Source organism: Chinchilla lanigera, unplaced genomic scaffold, assembly GCF_000276665.1.
Source record: "Chinchilla lanigera isolate Chin_1 unplaced genomic scaffold, ChiLan1.0 scaffold00099, whole genome shotgun sequence".
NCBI lineage: Eukaryota > Metazoa > Chordata > Mammalia > Rodentia > Chinchillidae > Chinchilla > Chinchilla lanigera.
In genome coordinates this window covers 6479736-6494801 of record NW_004955500.1, presented here as the reverse complement: position 1 = coordinate 6494801, position 15066 = coordinate 6479736, and the positions used below count along the sequence as shown (strand labels likewise).

At 43.5% G+C, this 15066-nt stretch overlaps 1 pseudogene; it reads left to right on the top strand.

Moving 5' to 3' along the window:
• The first annotated feature begins 2279 nt into the window (after positions 1-2279).
• Positions 2280-15066, top strand: part of LOC102023278 — a 16577-nt pseudogene continuing 3790 nt past the window's right edge.

Genomic DNA, 15066 nt, shown 5'->3' with positions numbered 1-15066 from the left:
TTCCCAGGCACCGACTGCCCAGACCGGTCTTGAGCTCTCCATTTTGTAATGTCTTCTTTGTTTCCCTTTTTCAGAGTGCTATAGTTTTCCCTGTAGAAGTCTTTTACTTCCTAAAGTTAATTCTTAAGTATTTCATTTTCCTTAGTGCTATTGTGGATCATTATTAGTATATAGAAACAATATTGGTTTTTTTGTGTTGATTTTGTATCCTGCTACCTCTTTGCATTTGAATGTTAATTCTAAATCTTTTTGTAGATTTTTGGGGCCTTCTGTGTATAGAATCATGTCACCTGCAGATAACAATATTTGACTTCTTCCTTTCTTATACATATCTCTTTTCCTTCTTTTTATTGCCTTGCTAATTGCTCTTGCTAATGTGTTGAGTACTGCATTGAACAGGAGTGGTGACAGTGGATATCCTTGTGTTTTCCTGATTTTAGAGAGAAAGCCTTCAGTTATTCCCCATTTAATATGATGTTGGGAGTAAGTTTGTCATAAGCGCCTTTTATCAGACTGAGATATCTTCTATACCTATTTTCTTCAATGTTTTTATCATGAAAGGATATTAGATTCCATCAAAGGCTTTTTTGCATCTATTGAGATGATCATATGAATTTTGTAGTTGTTCCTGTTTATGTGATATATTACATTTATTAATTTGCATATGTTGAACCATTCTTGGGATGAAGCCTACTTAGTCATAATGTGTGATCTCTTTGATGATGCGTTACATTTTGTTTGCCACCTCTTAAATATTTCTGCACCAATATTTATTAAAGAGATTGGCCTATACTTCATTTTTTTAGTTGGACCCTTTTCTGGTTTTGGAGTCAGGTTAATGGTATTTCCAGGAATGACTTTAGGGTACTCCTTAACTTACAGTTTCACTAAAGAGCTTGAGGAGTATTGGTGTTAGATCTTCCGTGAAATTTTTGTAGATTTCAGCAGTGAATCCATTTGGAGGTGGGCTTTTCTTAGTTGTGAGGGTTTTTATCACTGCTTCCTTTTCACTGGCTGTAATTGGATTATTCAGCATTTTTAAATCTTCTTGGTTCAGTTTTGTTAATTTATACATATCTAGTAATTTGCATTTCTTCTGAATTCTTCAGTTCATTGGCATACAAGTTTGTGAAGTTGTTGTTAGTAATACTGCTTATTTTGGCAGTGTCTGTTGTTTTCCATTTCCAATTGCATGGACTTAGGTCTTTTCTTTCCTTTCTTGCTTATATTGGGAAAGGGCTTGTCTCTTCCAGCAGGGACATCTGCAGCTTTCTGACCTCTGTGGGCACCAGCAGCTCCCTGAGCTCTGACTCCTGCTCGAGGCCATGTGACCAGCACTGCAGGGTGGCAGTCCTCCGACTCGCTCTTCCTTCTAGTAGTTCTGCAAGCACACGGTTCCCTGTAGTCAGTTTTGATTTACTTGCACACTGAAGAAGGGTTCTGTATTCATGGTTTGGGAGAAATAATAATAGCTTAAATATAGGGTTAGATAACTCTTCAAATTCTGTCTCTACCACTTACTTACTCTGTGGCATTGAGCAAGTTATATAACCTTTTAAAGCCTCACATTCCTCATCTACAAAATTAAGATTAAAAATAACAACCTTGTCATAGGGGTTCTCTGAAGATAATGCATAAAAAACATTTACCATGTATCTGACCGAAAATGAGTTATTATTATCATCATCATTATTATTATTATTGCTGTTGCTGATGACATGGTAGATGTCTTAGCTACTTTTCTGTCACTGGGACAAAACACCCAAGTCAAAGGAGAAATTTATTTGGGCTCATGGTTTCAGCCCATGGCCAGCTGACTCCAAGGCAGAAATAGAGGCCTGGTAAAGGAAGGTACCCATGGCCATCAGGAAGCAGAGAGAGGGAAGAAAGGATCCTGGACAAGAGTGCCATTTTCCAGGTCTGACTCCCACCTCCAGTCAGGTCTCCCCTCCTGACAGCACATCTACTGAGCTCATCAATGGATGAATCCACTGATGGTTATAGCACCACCGTGATTCAATCATCCTTCAAGCTCATGAAATTTTGGGGGGGGCGTTTAAGATCTAAAGCATGACAGCAGCAGAGTGACACCCAGGTTGCTAAAGATCATGTCGGAGGACTCACAGGGAACGCAGAGGCAACCTCAAACTCTGAGGCCATCGCTCCAAGTCAGGAGTGGAAGTGGTTATTAGAACTGAAGAGGAATTAGTGTACTGTTGGGGGCTGGATGAAAGTGACTCCTGGAGTGCTTGCTCCTGGGGCGCAGCCAGGAAGCCGCCATGGCCGGCCAGTGGGGAACGGGCCAGGAGGTGCTGCAGAAAGAGCTGTGACAGGTCATTGTGCTGCCAGCTTGGATGGATTAGGAAACGCCTAGGGCATGAGTAAGACCCTGGGGTGTCTGTGGATGACTGATGCGTAGGCAATAAAGAAGAGGGAAGACCCACCCCATGTGGGCAGCACCAACAGCTGGGCTTGTAACCCGGACAGAGAAAAGGGAATGAGAAGGAAGTCTCGCCCCTGTTGCTGCTTTGGAGAAACACTGCTCTTTGCCGTTGCTTGTGGGTATGGTGGTGCCTCAGTTTATGAACTTAATTTGTTTTACAAGTTCGAGGAAGATCGCTGAGTTTGTGTTTGTGTGGAGAAGATGGCCACGGTCTTGTTTTTCACCCAGTGCAGAGTTTGGGAACGGAAGCAAAATTTTGCCAACCACTTTTGCTTATGCGATGAATTGTTAGCGAACAGAAGCATTCACGAATGGAGCATGACTGCATTCCTCTCCAGTCCCTCAGGCTCCTGGCACAGACTCTTCAGCCTCATAATGCAGACCCTTTAGCTTTCTGATGCAGACTTGCACCAGAGACTGCAGTGACCTCCAGGCCTTCGACTTTTGTCTTGAATCCTCCAAGTCTCCAGCGTGCAGATGGCCATTTTGCGTTCTTTCACCCACTGCCTATTCCATAGCCATTGTAAAGCTACTTATAAGCTATCTGGGGGGGGGAGCACCAGAATTAATTATATCTTTTCTTCTAGTGAACCCTAACTGGTACAGACTTTGGTGCCAAGAGTAGATCTAGAGAAACAGAATTGTAAGGATGAATTTCTTTAATGGGTTTAGTGGTTCCTGGAGTTGCCTTCCTAATTTGATAAGACCTGATGTTGCCGTGGTCTCTCCTGATAAAGCACAGAGTACTGGTAGTCTGTGGCATGAACTGTTTAAAGTAATACAGTGTAGATCCATTTGATTATCCTAATCCTGCGGGCAAGAGGAAAGGAATTTAATGACTCTCCATATTATGGTTTGTGTCCAGATGTCCCCTCAAAGCCTCATGTGATCATGAGGGGCTGGCCTTTCAGAGGCATCTGAATCTACAGTTTGTCACTGATTTGTGGTCTAATGCTGAGACTAAGGGTGTGAGTGTACACCAGCCATAGGGCGGGTAGTTTATATACAGTATGAAGGAGGGAAAGAGGTTTGATCTCCCCTCCTCTCTTGCTGCTTTTGGTTTCTTCCGCTGTCATGAACTGTTGCCCTCTGCCATGTACCACCCTGCCTTGGGGCCTGCCAATTATGGACTGACACCTGTGCAGACTGTAAGCTAAATAAACCTTTCCTCCTTTAACTTTGGCTGTCAGGTGTTTTGTCTCAGCAATGAGAAAAGTAACTGGGACAATATATAATACTATTAAATTTTTTGAAGCGTGGGAAATATAATGATGCTGGCTAATTGCTCTTAGCATCTCTGGATGAACTAGTAAACAAATCATGAGTTCCAGACATGCGTAAACAATTTAAAGACTTCTAAGTATGAAGACAAACTAATATAGGAAAATGAGATAAAAGATTAAAATTCCCAGTTCCAGATACACATACATAATCTAAAGGTTTCTCAGTGTGTCCTGAAAGAGAATGTTCTTCCCTTTAGCTGCAGGGCTAACACTGCAGAAATCCAAACACAAGCCCTCATAATTTGACCAAAGTATAGCTGATTGGAAAAGAATGGGACCTCATAATTGAGATGGAGGTATTTAGGAGGATCCTGATAAGCCTGAGATCACTGAGCTCTTAAAAACCGATGAGTGTATTTTCCCAAAGGAAGGGATTTCCCTGCCCTCAGTGGTGGAGGCATCCCACTCCCCTCCCCTCAGAGTGATGGCCTCTCCTGTATATGAAGAAACCAGTCCTGTGTTGCCTGATGCAGTTACCGAGCAAAATAATGCTGATGCTCCTCAGGACCCACCCTCATCACCCGCTTTTGTTCTAGGTCTTTAGCCAGGCTCAAGTCTCAGAAGAGTGGTAGAGATGAGGTGTACAGCATGACCCATAAGAAGGTCTGCTGTGCTCCCAAAGAATTTTCTAACTCTTATAGGCAGAGGTCTGATGAACAAGTATTTGAATGGATTTTAAGGGTCTGGGATAAAGGTAGCAGAAACATAAGCCTGGACCAGGTTGAGTTTCCTGATATGCGCCCTTGAAGCAGAGCTTCTGAATTGAATGTTGCAGTGTTTGGAGTTCAGATGTGTAAGTAGTTAATCTGGCTGTTTGGAAGAAGCATGGATGAAAAGATGGCCCACTGTTAGAGCCACCTAAGAGTCTTGGTTTACTGCTGATGGGGGAACTGGGAATGCCGGAGGAGATTTTTCAGGATAAACCTAATCCCACACACTGGAGGTTCCAGGTAATGTACCCCTCACTAATACCTTAAGAAACAGATTTGGGAGGGGAACTCTTCTTGAAGACCCTTGTCATTGCTTTTCTTTGTATGTCAGATCTTATAGTGGGGACTGCAGACACTCATTTGGTAAACTTAAAGGTGATGGCTTTAATTGGATCCAAGAGTAACAGGGGTCAAGTGGTTGCACTCAACCCCCAAAGACAAAGGTGTGTGTACTTACAGTAAAGGACAACAGAGCAAAGCAATGATCAGGATGGTCTGACATGTGTAGACCCATGATGCTGACCAATTGGTCATGGTGTTCTCCAAAGTGAAATAGAAAGCCTACTAAATTTTTCCTGGACTTATATAAGCAGAAAAATTTCAGGGTAAATGAACAAAAATCTACTTTAAGTTGTAACAACAATTGGTTGGCCCCTCAACCAATTCTCAGATTTGAGCCAGTTTGCAGACCCAGAATCCCTTGAATGAATGGGAGGCTGGGTCCCCTTGAGGAAGGACCCTGGTACACTACCAAAAAAAGTTATGTGGTCAACTTTCCCCTAAAGAATGTAAAGCCTTTTACCAGGGTAAATGTGCATTGGGAAGGGGAAATGATCAGATATTTTGGGGACTACTGGACACTGGTTGAACTAATATTTGTTTTTTTTTCTGGTACTGGGAATTGAACTCACAATGTCACACTTGCCAGGCAGGAGCTGTGCCATTAAGCTAAATCCCCAGCCCCTTGGTTGAACTAATATTGATTCTAGGAGATTTGAAACGTCTCTGTGGCCTTCCAGTGAAAGTAGGAGCCTATGGAGATCAAGTCCTCAATCAAGTTCTAGCCAAGGTCCAACTCACAGTGGGTCCAGAATCCATTCTGTAATCATTTTTCAAGTTCCAGAGTATATAATTGGCATAGATATACTCAGTAGGTGGCAGAATCCTCACATTGGTCTCTAATCTGTAGTGTGAGGTGATTGCAAAGGCAAAATAGAAACCATTAGAGTTGCCTCTACCTGGGAAAATAGCAAATCAAAACCAAATTGCATACTTTGAGGGGTTGCATGGATTAGTGCCGCTGTTAAGGACTTAAAGGATTCAGAGTTGGTGGTTACCACTCATTCCCAATTTACTCTCCTGTTTGGCTTGTGCAGGAGCAGATGGGCCCTGGAGAACAGCAGAGGACTGCTGTGAGCTTAATCAAGTGGTGACTCTAAACGCAGCTGCAGTACCAGATGTCGTTTCCTCGTTTGAGCAGATTGACACATATCCTGGTACCTGGTATGCAGCTATTGATTTGGAAAACGCCTTTGTCTCCATACCTACCCATAAAGCCCACCAGAAATAACTTACTTTCAGCTGATAAGGCCAGCAGTACACCTTCACTGTCCTACCTCAGGCTTATATTATGAATATCTCTAGCCCGGTGTCACAACTTAGTTTGCTGGGATCTTGATCATCTTTCTCTTCTACAAGGTATCACATTGGTCCATTACATTTGTGATATTATGCTGATTGGGCCAAGTAAGCAGGAGCTAACAACCACTCTGGACTTAGTAAGACCTCTGCATGCCAGAGGGTGGGAAATAAATCAAAGTAAAATTCAAGGTCCCTCTATCTCAGTGAAATTTCCAGGAGTGCAGTGATGTGGGGCGTCCACCTCTAAGGTGAAGGATAAGTTGTTGCATTTGGTGAAGGGAGATCCATCACGGTGGGCAGAACTTCAGGCAGTGCACCTGGCCATATATTTTTGCAAGAAAAAATGGCCAGATATGTGACTATGTACCCATTGGTCTGGCCAAGTGTTCAGGGACTTGGAAGGCACATGGCTGGGATATTGGTCACAGAGATATCTGGGGAAGAGGTATGTAGCTAGACCTCTCCATAGGGGTGAAGAATGTAGAAATATTTGGGTTCCATATAAATGCTCACCAAAGTGGGACCTCAGCAGAAGAGGACTTTAACAATTGAGTAGATAGAATGACCTGTTCCATGGCCAGCAGTCCATTTTCTCCTTCATCCACCGCTGTCATTGCCCCATGGGCTCGTGAACAAAGTGGCCAGCATGGTGACAGGGCTAGAGGTTATGCAACATGGGCTCAGCAAAATGAACTTCCGCCCACCAAGGCTCATCTGGCGAGAGCTTTGCCCGCAACAGAGACCAGCACTGAGTCCTTGATACGGCACCATCTGCTGGGGCAGCCAATCTGTGATCTGGTGGCAGGTTTATTACATTGGGCTGCTTCCATCCTAGAAAGGCAGTGCTTTGTCCTCCCTGGAATAAGTACTTATTCTAGGCATTGATTTACCTTCCCTGAACGTAATCCTCATTCACCGATCTTACCATGACCTCACCAGCCAGAAGCAGCTTGATTCATAGAAAGGTGGAATAGCCTTTCGCAGATACAGTTCAGTGCCAGCCAGGTGGCACTACCTTGTAGGACTGAGGTAAGGTCCTCTAGGAGGCACTATATGCTTTGAATCAGCCTCTACTATATGATATTGTTTCTTCTTCAGCCAGAATGTGTGGGTCCAAGAACCAAGGGGTGGAAGTAGTGATGTTACCATTCACTATTCTCCCTAGTGATCCATAGCAAAAGTTTTGCTTCTTATTCCTGCAACCTTACACTTAGCTGGCCAAGACATCTTAGTTCCAGAGGTGTGAAAAGCTTGTACCTAGAAGCACAACACTGATTCCATTGAACTGCTGGCTCGGTCTCCCCCATGGTCATTTGAGGCTCCTCATGCCTCTGTGGAAACAAGCTAAAAAGGAACTTACAGTGTTCAGAGGGGCGATTGATCTGGACCACCAAGCAGAAAATTGGACTCTTACTTCACCATGGAAAAAAGGAAGAATATATTTGGAGTGCAGAAGGTCCCTTAGGGTGACGCTTAGTATTACCATGCTCTGATATTAAAGTTAATAGGAAACTACAACCCCAGGATAACAAATGGCCCAGGATCTTCAGGAACAGGTAAAGAAGCAGGTGCTTGTTGAAAGTCAAGGGAATATAGAATAGGTAGCAGTTATGATCACGTGACCTGTTACAGAAATAAAGATTTTAATTATAATTTTCTTTCATATTTTGTTACCATGCTTATGCATATGTTTGCACATATTAAGCAGGTATCTTTGTTGTACCGTAATGTTGATAGATAGTATTGTTCTTAAGTATTGTTAAATCTGTATTATAATTTTGAAATTATGAAGTGCTAGGAGAAGAGTAACACTCAAAGAGAAACTTTGCTTTCTATTCTGGGGAGGAAATTAGTATGCTTCTGTTTGTATGCAAGAAAATTGTATCATGGTAGACATAATTATGAAATTGCTGTTGTGTTTGAAGTTTATGGCTTAAGGAAATGTGTCTGGCTGTCACATTGACAAGGAGTGACTTGCAGTAGTTAATTGTGATATCATTTTGAATGGATTGAGGAAGGCATGATGGATTAGTGAGACCCTGGTTAGGTCTGTAGAGGGTGGACTGACGTGTAGACAACACACCAAAGACAGGACCCAACCTGGATGTGTATGGTACCAGCCAATAGGCTTGTAGCCTGGACAGAGAAAAGGGAAAAGAAGAAGGAAGTCTTACTCCCTCTTCCCACTTCAGAGGAGCTCTGGTCTTTGCCGTCACCTTTGGCCATTCATCTCCGGGATCTTCAGGCTTCCAGCCCAGACAGACCCTTCGGGTTTCTGGCATGGACTCTCACGGGACCCTGCAGTGAGCTGCAGGCCTTCGACTTTTGATGGATCCTCTCATTCTCCAGCATGCAGAGGGCCATTTTACATTCTTCCACCTCTGATTCCACAGATGGACATTATAAGGTTACTTAGTAAAACATATATATGATCTTTTTCCTATTAAATTTGTCCCTCTAGTGACCCTTAACCAGGACAGACCTCCTGCAGCAAGCCCGCTCTGATCCACCAAACAGACAACCACACATTCTTTGTGCTGGGATCATTTAAAGAGTCATTACCTGTGGAAGTCAGGACTTCCGGCATGCCCATGGGTGACTGGGAAACTCAGCAAGGTGTGGGCAAGGCTTCCTCGACTCCAGCCCACACGCTTCCTTTCTCAGGCACATGCATGTATTTCGGTGGCGAGTTTTTGCTATTATCTGGAAAGGCTGCCTCTCCTTCTTCAGGAAACCTGTAATGAGACTTGCTAGAAGAGTCCCGGGTAGCACAGGTCGGCATTGCGAGGTCCTACACGTGAGTCCAACGCAGGGTACCTAGAATGTGCACCACGAAGTGACAGCGGTTTCTTTTTGAGAACGTTTATACATCTTTTCATAAAACAAAAGTAATTTGGCAATAAAATATCGGTGTATCACATTTTAGCATTTGCTAGTAGTTGTAAAATAACAATGTTTTATTGAAATGTTTCACCATGGAACATTTTAGCACTTACTAAGGTGTCATCTCCACACACCTTCACCCCTAACCCCTCTCCCATTTTGGTCACTTAGCAACTTGTTGGGAGCCACTGCAGCTGGAAATTGGTCGTAAGTGTGAGGGCAGGACAGAGCCAGAGTGCCGGAAGCAGTCGAGACACCTCAGTCTTGAGAAGGACATCGTGCCTGGACAATTACAGTCGTTCGTCGCTAGGCAACATTACCTCTCGCGATACTAACTTCGCAAGAGTATTAAATAAATGCCGCTACTGTTGAAGTTAGGTCCTCTTACTGATGAGGTAAGGGGTCGCCTCCACCTGACCCAGCTCTTGTCTTTATTTCCTCATGCTCACCGTTGTTCCTTTCCAGGGTACAACTGGAGACCCGTGAGATTCCCTACAGCAACTCATAGCCAAACTTGTTTCACCTCCACCTCCTACTTTCCATTCTCCTCCCGGATTATTTTGAAGCAAATCAGGGGCATCATGCTCCCTGATCTGTAAATACTGCATTTCTATAACTGAAAACACAATAAAAGGGAAGTAAATTTTTTTATATTCTGAAAAGTGTCATGGAGTTTTGGGGTCATCACTGGGGACCATGGAAGCTATCCACTGGCCCGCCGTTCAGATGCAGGATCTGTTGCCGGTCATAGGCATGGTGCTTCTCTTCCTCCTCCCTCTGCTCTTCATGCTTCATCTGTCACGACTGCTTTTTGATTCTTGTTTTTGCTCTTTTCAAAGTAATCAGCGTGCAGCACAATGTGAAAGCACTGTTCTGAAAATGACTTTGGCATTTTACAAAAGACAAACGTCCTTCATTGGTACTGATACTGGGTTTTTCTTCTCACTGCCTTCTTTCAAAGCTGAATTTATCCTTCACATAAGCTTCCAGCTGCTTTATATGTACAGATTTTGGTTCAAATCCCCTCGTGTGAGGTCTGACAGGATTACTAAATTCGGTTGAGAGGAACCATGACGCTCACTAAAACTTTTGAAAAGACAGTGGCAGGGAATCGTACTTAGACAAAATGTAAACTCTTTTTGCCACTTTCTAATCAGATGTTTGCAAAAGTCTTGAGCTTAGAGCAGGACTTGATCTGCTTTGGACTCAAACTGTGTAATGAGCGCCAGTTCCAAGTGGCAGAGGTTCTTTCCGTGCTTAGAGCTGGTAATTGTAGTTAATATGCCAGGTGATTCCAAAGAGCGTTTGATTGGCTGCTTCCTCGCTCAGCACGGATGAGATAAAGACTCAGTGACTGACGTGAAAGTCATCGCCTAATTCCTCAAGTCTCCATTTCTATGTTCTTTCCAAGGAGCCTTCTTGGCTCATTGGCTCTTCATAGTAGGAAGCAATCTTTGCTTGTTTGTGGACAGCTCAAGAGTCGAAAAATCCTTCTTTTCGTGTGTTTGGAAAGGGCTGCGGGTTTATCACACACTTGGTAAACACAGCAATGGAAAGTACACACTCTACAGCCAGACACATCTCTTAATCTCTTTGTACCTCAGTGTGCTTATTATGATATTAGAAAATAGCCCAGCTTTCAGAGCTGTGCCAGGTAAATGGTGAAAGGTCGTCACAGCCCCGCTCCCCCTGCTCACCTCGGCCGCCTCGGGCTGTCGCAGCACCACTTCCCAGAGCTGCACAAGTGCATTCGGTGCTACAAGGCAGCCGGAGAACGCCAGCACCCTGAGAATTTAGATCTGTGAAACAAAGCAGGACTTCCCCAACACCCAAGGAAAATTTCTCCAGGAGTCGCAGGATGTGGTCCACTTCCTGACCCTCCTTTCTTCTTGGAGTTCTGTTTTCTCTTGAAGCTCTTCTGCTTTAAGTTCTCTGGTTTCTGGGTCCCCTCCCACCACTGGCTCTGCAGACAGCCTCGTTCTGCCCTCAGAGAACCTGCACTCCTGAGTTCACCCGGCTTCTCCATGGAATGTTTCCCCAGGCGGAACTTTTCAGTCCAGAAGACACCTGGGCCCATCAGCAGCACAGTTCAGAGTGGGCTCCAGCGGCCCGTGCCCGGTCTTCTGCGAAGTCTTGTTACTGGACACACTTCTCTGAGGGGCATTTTCCAGTTGTCTCCCAACTTCTCTCCTCCTCTTCCAGCAGTTCAACCTGGGTTGTTTATTGGGTGAGAGAAGGCTGGGGCAGGTTCTTCCCTAGCTTCCCACTGACAAGCATATTCCACTCCTCTGCTTTTGTGATTGGCTCAGGGAGGCACAGAACAGAGCCACTCAAGCAGTGAGACAAAGGAGACAGGAAGAGACACAGGCTGATGCCTCTGGCAGCACAAGCTCCTTCTGCGGGAGATTCCTGATGTGACGTCCTGCAGCCGTTATCTCCTTCATTCACTGGCCCTGTAGGAGAAGAATGTGGCCCTCAGCTTCTGCTGCCATCTGGGAACCAGGAAGGCGGAGCTTGCCCACTGAAAATGTTGAAATATGAAAATACAATACAACACAAAGAGAGAGACTGGGGGTGGGGAGAGAGACAGACAGAGAGACAGAGACATAGACAGCGAGCCAGAGAGCCAGAGAGAGAGAGAGAGAGAGAGAGAGAGAGAGACAGAGACAGAGACAGAGACAGAGACAGAGAGCTCATACCTTTGTTCTAGATCAAGCTATACCAGAACCTCCCTGGACCATTCAGTTATGTGAGACAATAGATTGTCTTCATGGTTTAAATCTTTTTGAGCTGTGCTTTCTGTTGCTTAAGATGTAACAGAATGATACAGAACGACCTATATGATACAGTACTTTGTGTTCTGAGTATCCAAGTAACAACCGAAGGGTTCAAATCAATCTCTCTCCTTCCCTTCTTCCCATTTCCCGCCTTCTTCCTTCTCTCCCTCACCATGCACACACACACACACGTACTCCTGAAGGGAAAATATTAGTTCTTAGGTGTAATAAAGTCACTGTCTTTCACAGGAAGGAAGAAAAGCATTTGCTTGCCAAACGTTCCATAGTTTGCAAGACGCTGTTGCCCACAAACGCAGTCGTTTATCTTACAACGCACGGCTGTTTGGGTCCGTTACATTTCCCGCAGCCCAGCTCCCGATTTGTGTACTTCCAGCCTGCCTCGAATGTGAAATGGAGCCGTTGCTGAGCTGCATACGGCATTCCTAATAGCTACTCCTTAAGACCCATAGAAATAAGGTTAATGTTTCGAAATTATGTCTTGTAGAGGCCTAATCATTTTCTCTGCAAGTCCATTCTCTTCCCTAATTTTTATTTTGGGAGGCTAAATGGAGAGTCTTTCTCGTTTGTTTTTAAGTGTTGCTAGTTATATTTATTTCAGAGTTTTAGTTCAAATACAGGTTTAATCATATCGCCTAGAAAATTGTGGATTTTGGTTGTTCATATCTTTTTTTCATTTAGCAACCATGTTAATCATATTTCTGTTGTCTTAATACTGAGGATAAAGAAGGGAGTTAGGAATTTTCTCTTGACATAGATCTAAAATACTGCCTTCCACTGCCTCCATGTCCTGAATTCCTTATGCTTCAGGATAAGAGTGCAGTTCAAGGATGTATTTAGTTTCCCTGCAGTGCCTTGGGAGCAAATTAGAAAAGTGAGACTAAAAATAATTTCTGAAGTATCATAGCTTCCACCTATCTTACACTGATTATCTGGAAGACCCAGGAAAGATGTGCTTCTCTCACATTAGTGCTTTAAGAAAGGTTTCTGTCTGATTGTTAGGGGAAATGTTATTAAAAGCAAACATGTTTGCATCAAACCAATTTGCAAAGTTGGTGCATGTTACCTATAAAGAGAGTGTCAGTGAAATATAATGTACAGACCAAGACACTTTTGTGGATGAAAGGAGGAACTATTAATAACTACATAAATCTTTTATGTGGGCCCAGATGGAGCACCCGGGACTGAATTTACCCTCTCACCCAAACACTGATCCGTCAAGAGAAATATGTAAACAATGGTGTTCAAGACACAGGACATTAGCTCATGAAGAGCAGGTGTCCCCAAAACCTGGGAGATAAATGGGGTTGGCCATGTAACCACCCTAGGATTCTGCTTGTGGAGGGTCCCTGTATCAACATAGGGGCAGGGACCCAGGTAGAGACTGGTGATCTCCCTGATTTGAAGAGATGTTGCTAGGAGTGTAGGACGAGGCAGCTTGAGTTCTCAGGACAGAAAACCAAGGTGGGGGTGCACTCTGGTGATTGCTAGTGGGTCCTCCTGGAGTGTTCAGCTGAGTCCTCATCAATGCATATGGGTGAGAAAACAACATAGGTAGAGCACTTAGGAGACTTTTGCCAGTTTAAGAGCAAGACTCAAAAGGCTCAAACTCTTTATAAGTACTTTAACTGTGTCCCAAAACAAAGTTCAAGAATTTTCATAGGAATACACAAATACCCAAAACTTAAGATAAAATTAATAATGGCTGGCACCTAATTAAAATTTGTCAACATACAAAGAAGAAAAACACTAAGGAGGAAAAAAGAAAAGATTTAGTGCAACAAGCCAACATACATCTAGTGAAGTACCAGCAGACAAAAGTATTAAAATGGTGGTGGTTGTTTTTCATGTTCCAAGCACAAAGAAGAAAGATTTAACAGCCCAGGAGGTAAAAGTATAAAAAGACTCAAATCAGATAGGCAAGGTGCCTGTAATCTCAGCTACTCAGGAGACAGAAGCAAGGGATTCACAATTTCAAGGGCAGCCTGGGCAATTTAGCAAGCCTCTGTCTCAAAATAAAAAATAGAAAGGATTGGGGATGTAGCTCAATGGTAGAATACCTCTGGGTTCAATCCCCACTACCAAGGGTAGTGAGGAGATTAAATAAAATTTCCAGAAATGAAAACCACAGTGTCTGATATAGAAAATATGTTGGATAGGATTAATGTCACATAGGCACACAGAAGGAAAGGGTTAGTGACTTGAAAATGTAGCCATATAAACTACTCAAGATTAAACACAAAAAAGAGAGTTATGCCTTATATCTAGATGTTGCTCCAAAGCCTCATGTGGTCATAGGTGGGGAGTTTTGAAGCTGGATGGATTAGGGTGTGTGAAGGTGGCTTAAGGGTGTGACGCTGGGACTCAGGATGTGCATAATGGAAGCCCCACCCTGAGTATGGGCGGCAACAATCAGCAGTCTTAAAGTCTGGATGAAATATAAGGGGCAGAAAGAAGGCAGGCTGCTACTGCTGCCTCCTGCTTGCTGACTCCTGCCTGCCCTGCCATGGACTGTTTCTCCTCTGTGATGCTCCACTGCCCTACCGCTCTGACTTGGAGCCAGCCAACTATGCATTGAAACTTCTACAAACTATGAGCTGAAATCGAGCTTTCCTCCTCTAACTTTGGGTGTTGGGTATTTTGTCTCAGTAGCAAGAAACATAACTAAGATAGGAAGAAACTGGAAAAAAAATGAGCAGAGCATAACTGAGTGGTGGGGAAACTCCAAATGAGTAATATCTGCATAACTGGAGTCCTCAGAAGATGAGGGGAGTATTTAAGGAGGTGAGACAAAAATCCCCAGATTCAATGAAAACTATAACTTACAATCCCAGGAAGCGCAACAAATCCCATACACGAGAAATAGCAAGGATACCACAAGGTATATATTATGGTCCATTTTCTTTCAAACAATAGCAAAATCCTACAAGCAACCAGAGAGAAAAGACACAGTAAAACATGTTAAGTACAAAGGAACAAGGATGAGACAGTACTGGCTTCTGAACCATGGCAAGCTGGAAGCAAGAGGGCAGAATCTTTGAAGTGCTAAAGGAAAAAAGAACCTATCAATGAGCAAGTTTATTTCCAATGACTGTGACTTAAAAAATAAAGAACAGTTACAAAAGCTGAGGTCACTTGTCTCCAGTAGACCTGTACTACATGAAATGTTGAAGAAAATCCTTTAGGCAGAAGAAAAATGGCATTGGGTGGAAATCTGGATCAATCAAAAGAATAAAGAGCACCTCAGTGGTAACTATATGTGAAAGCATATTTTATAATTTATTTTCTTTATCTCTCCTTCCTTCCTTCTT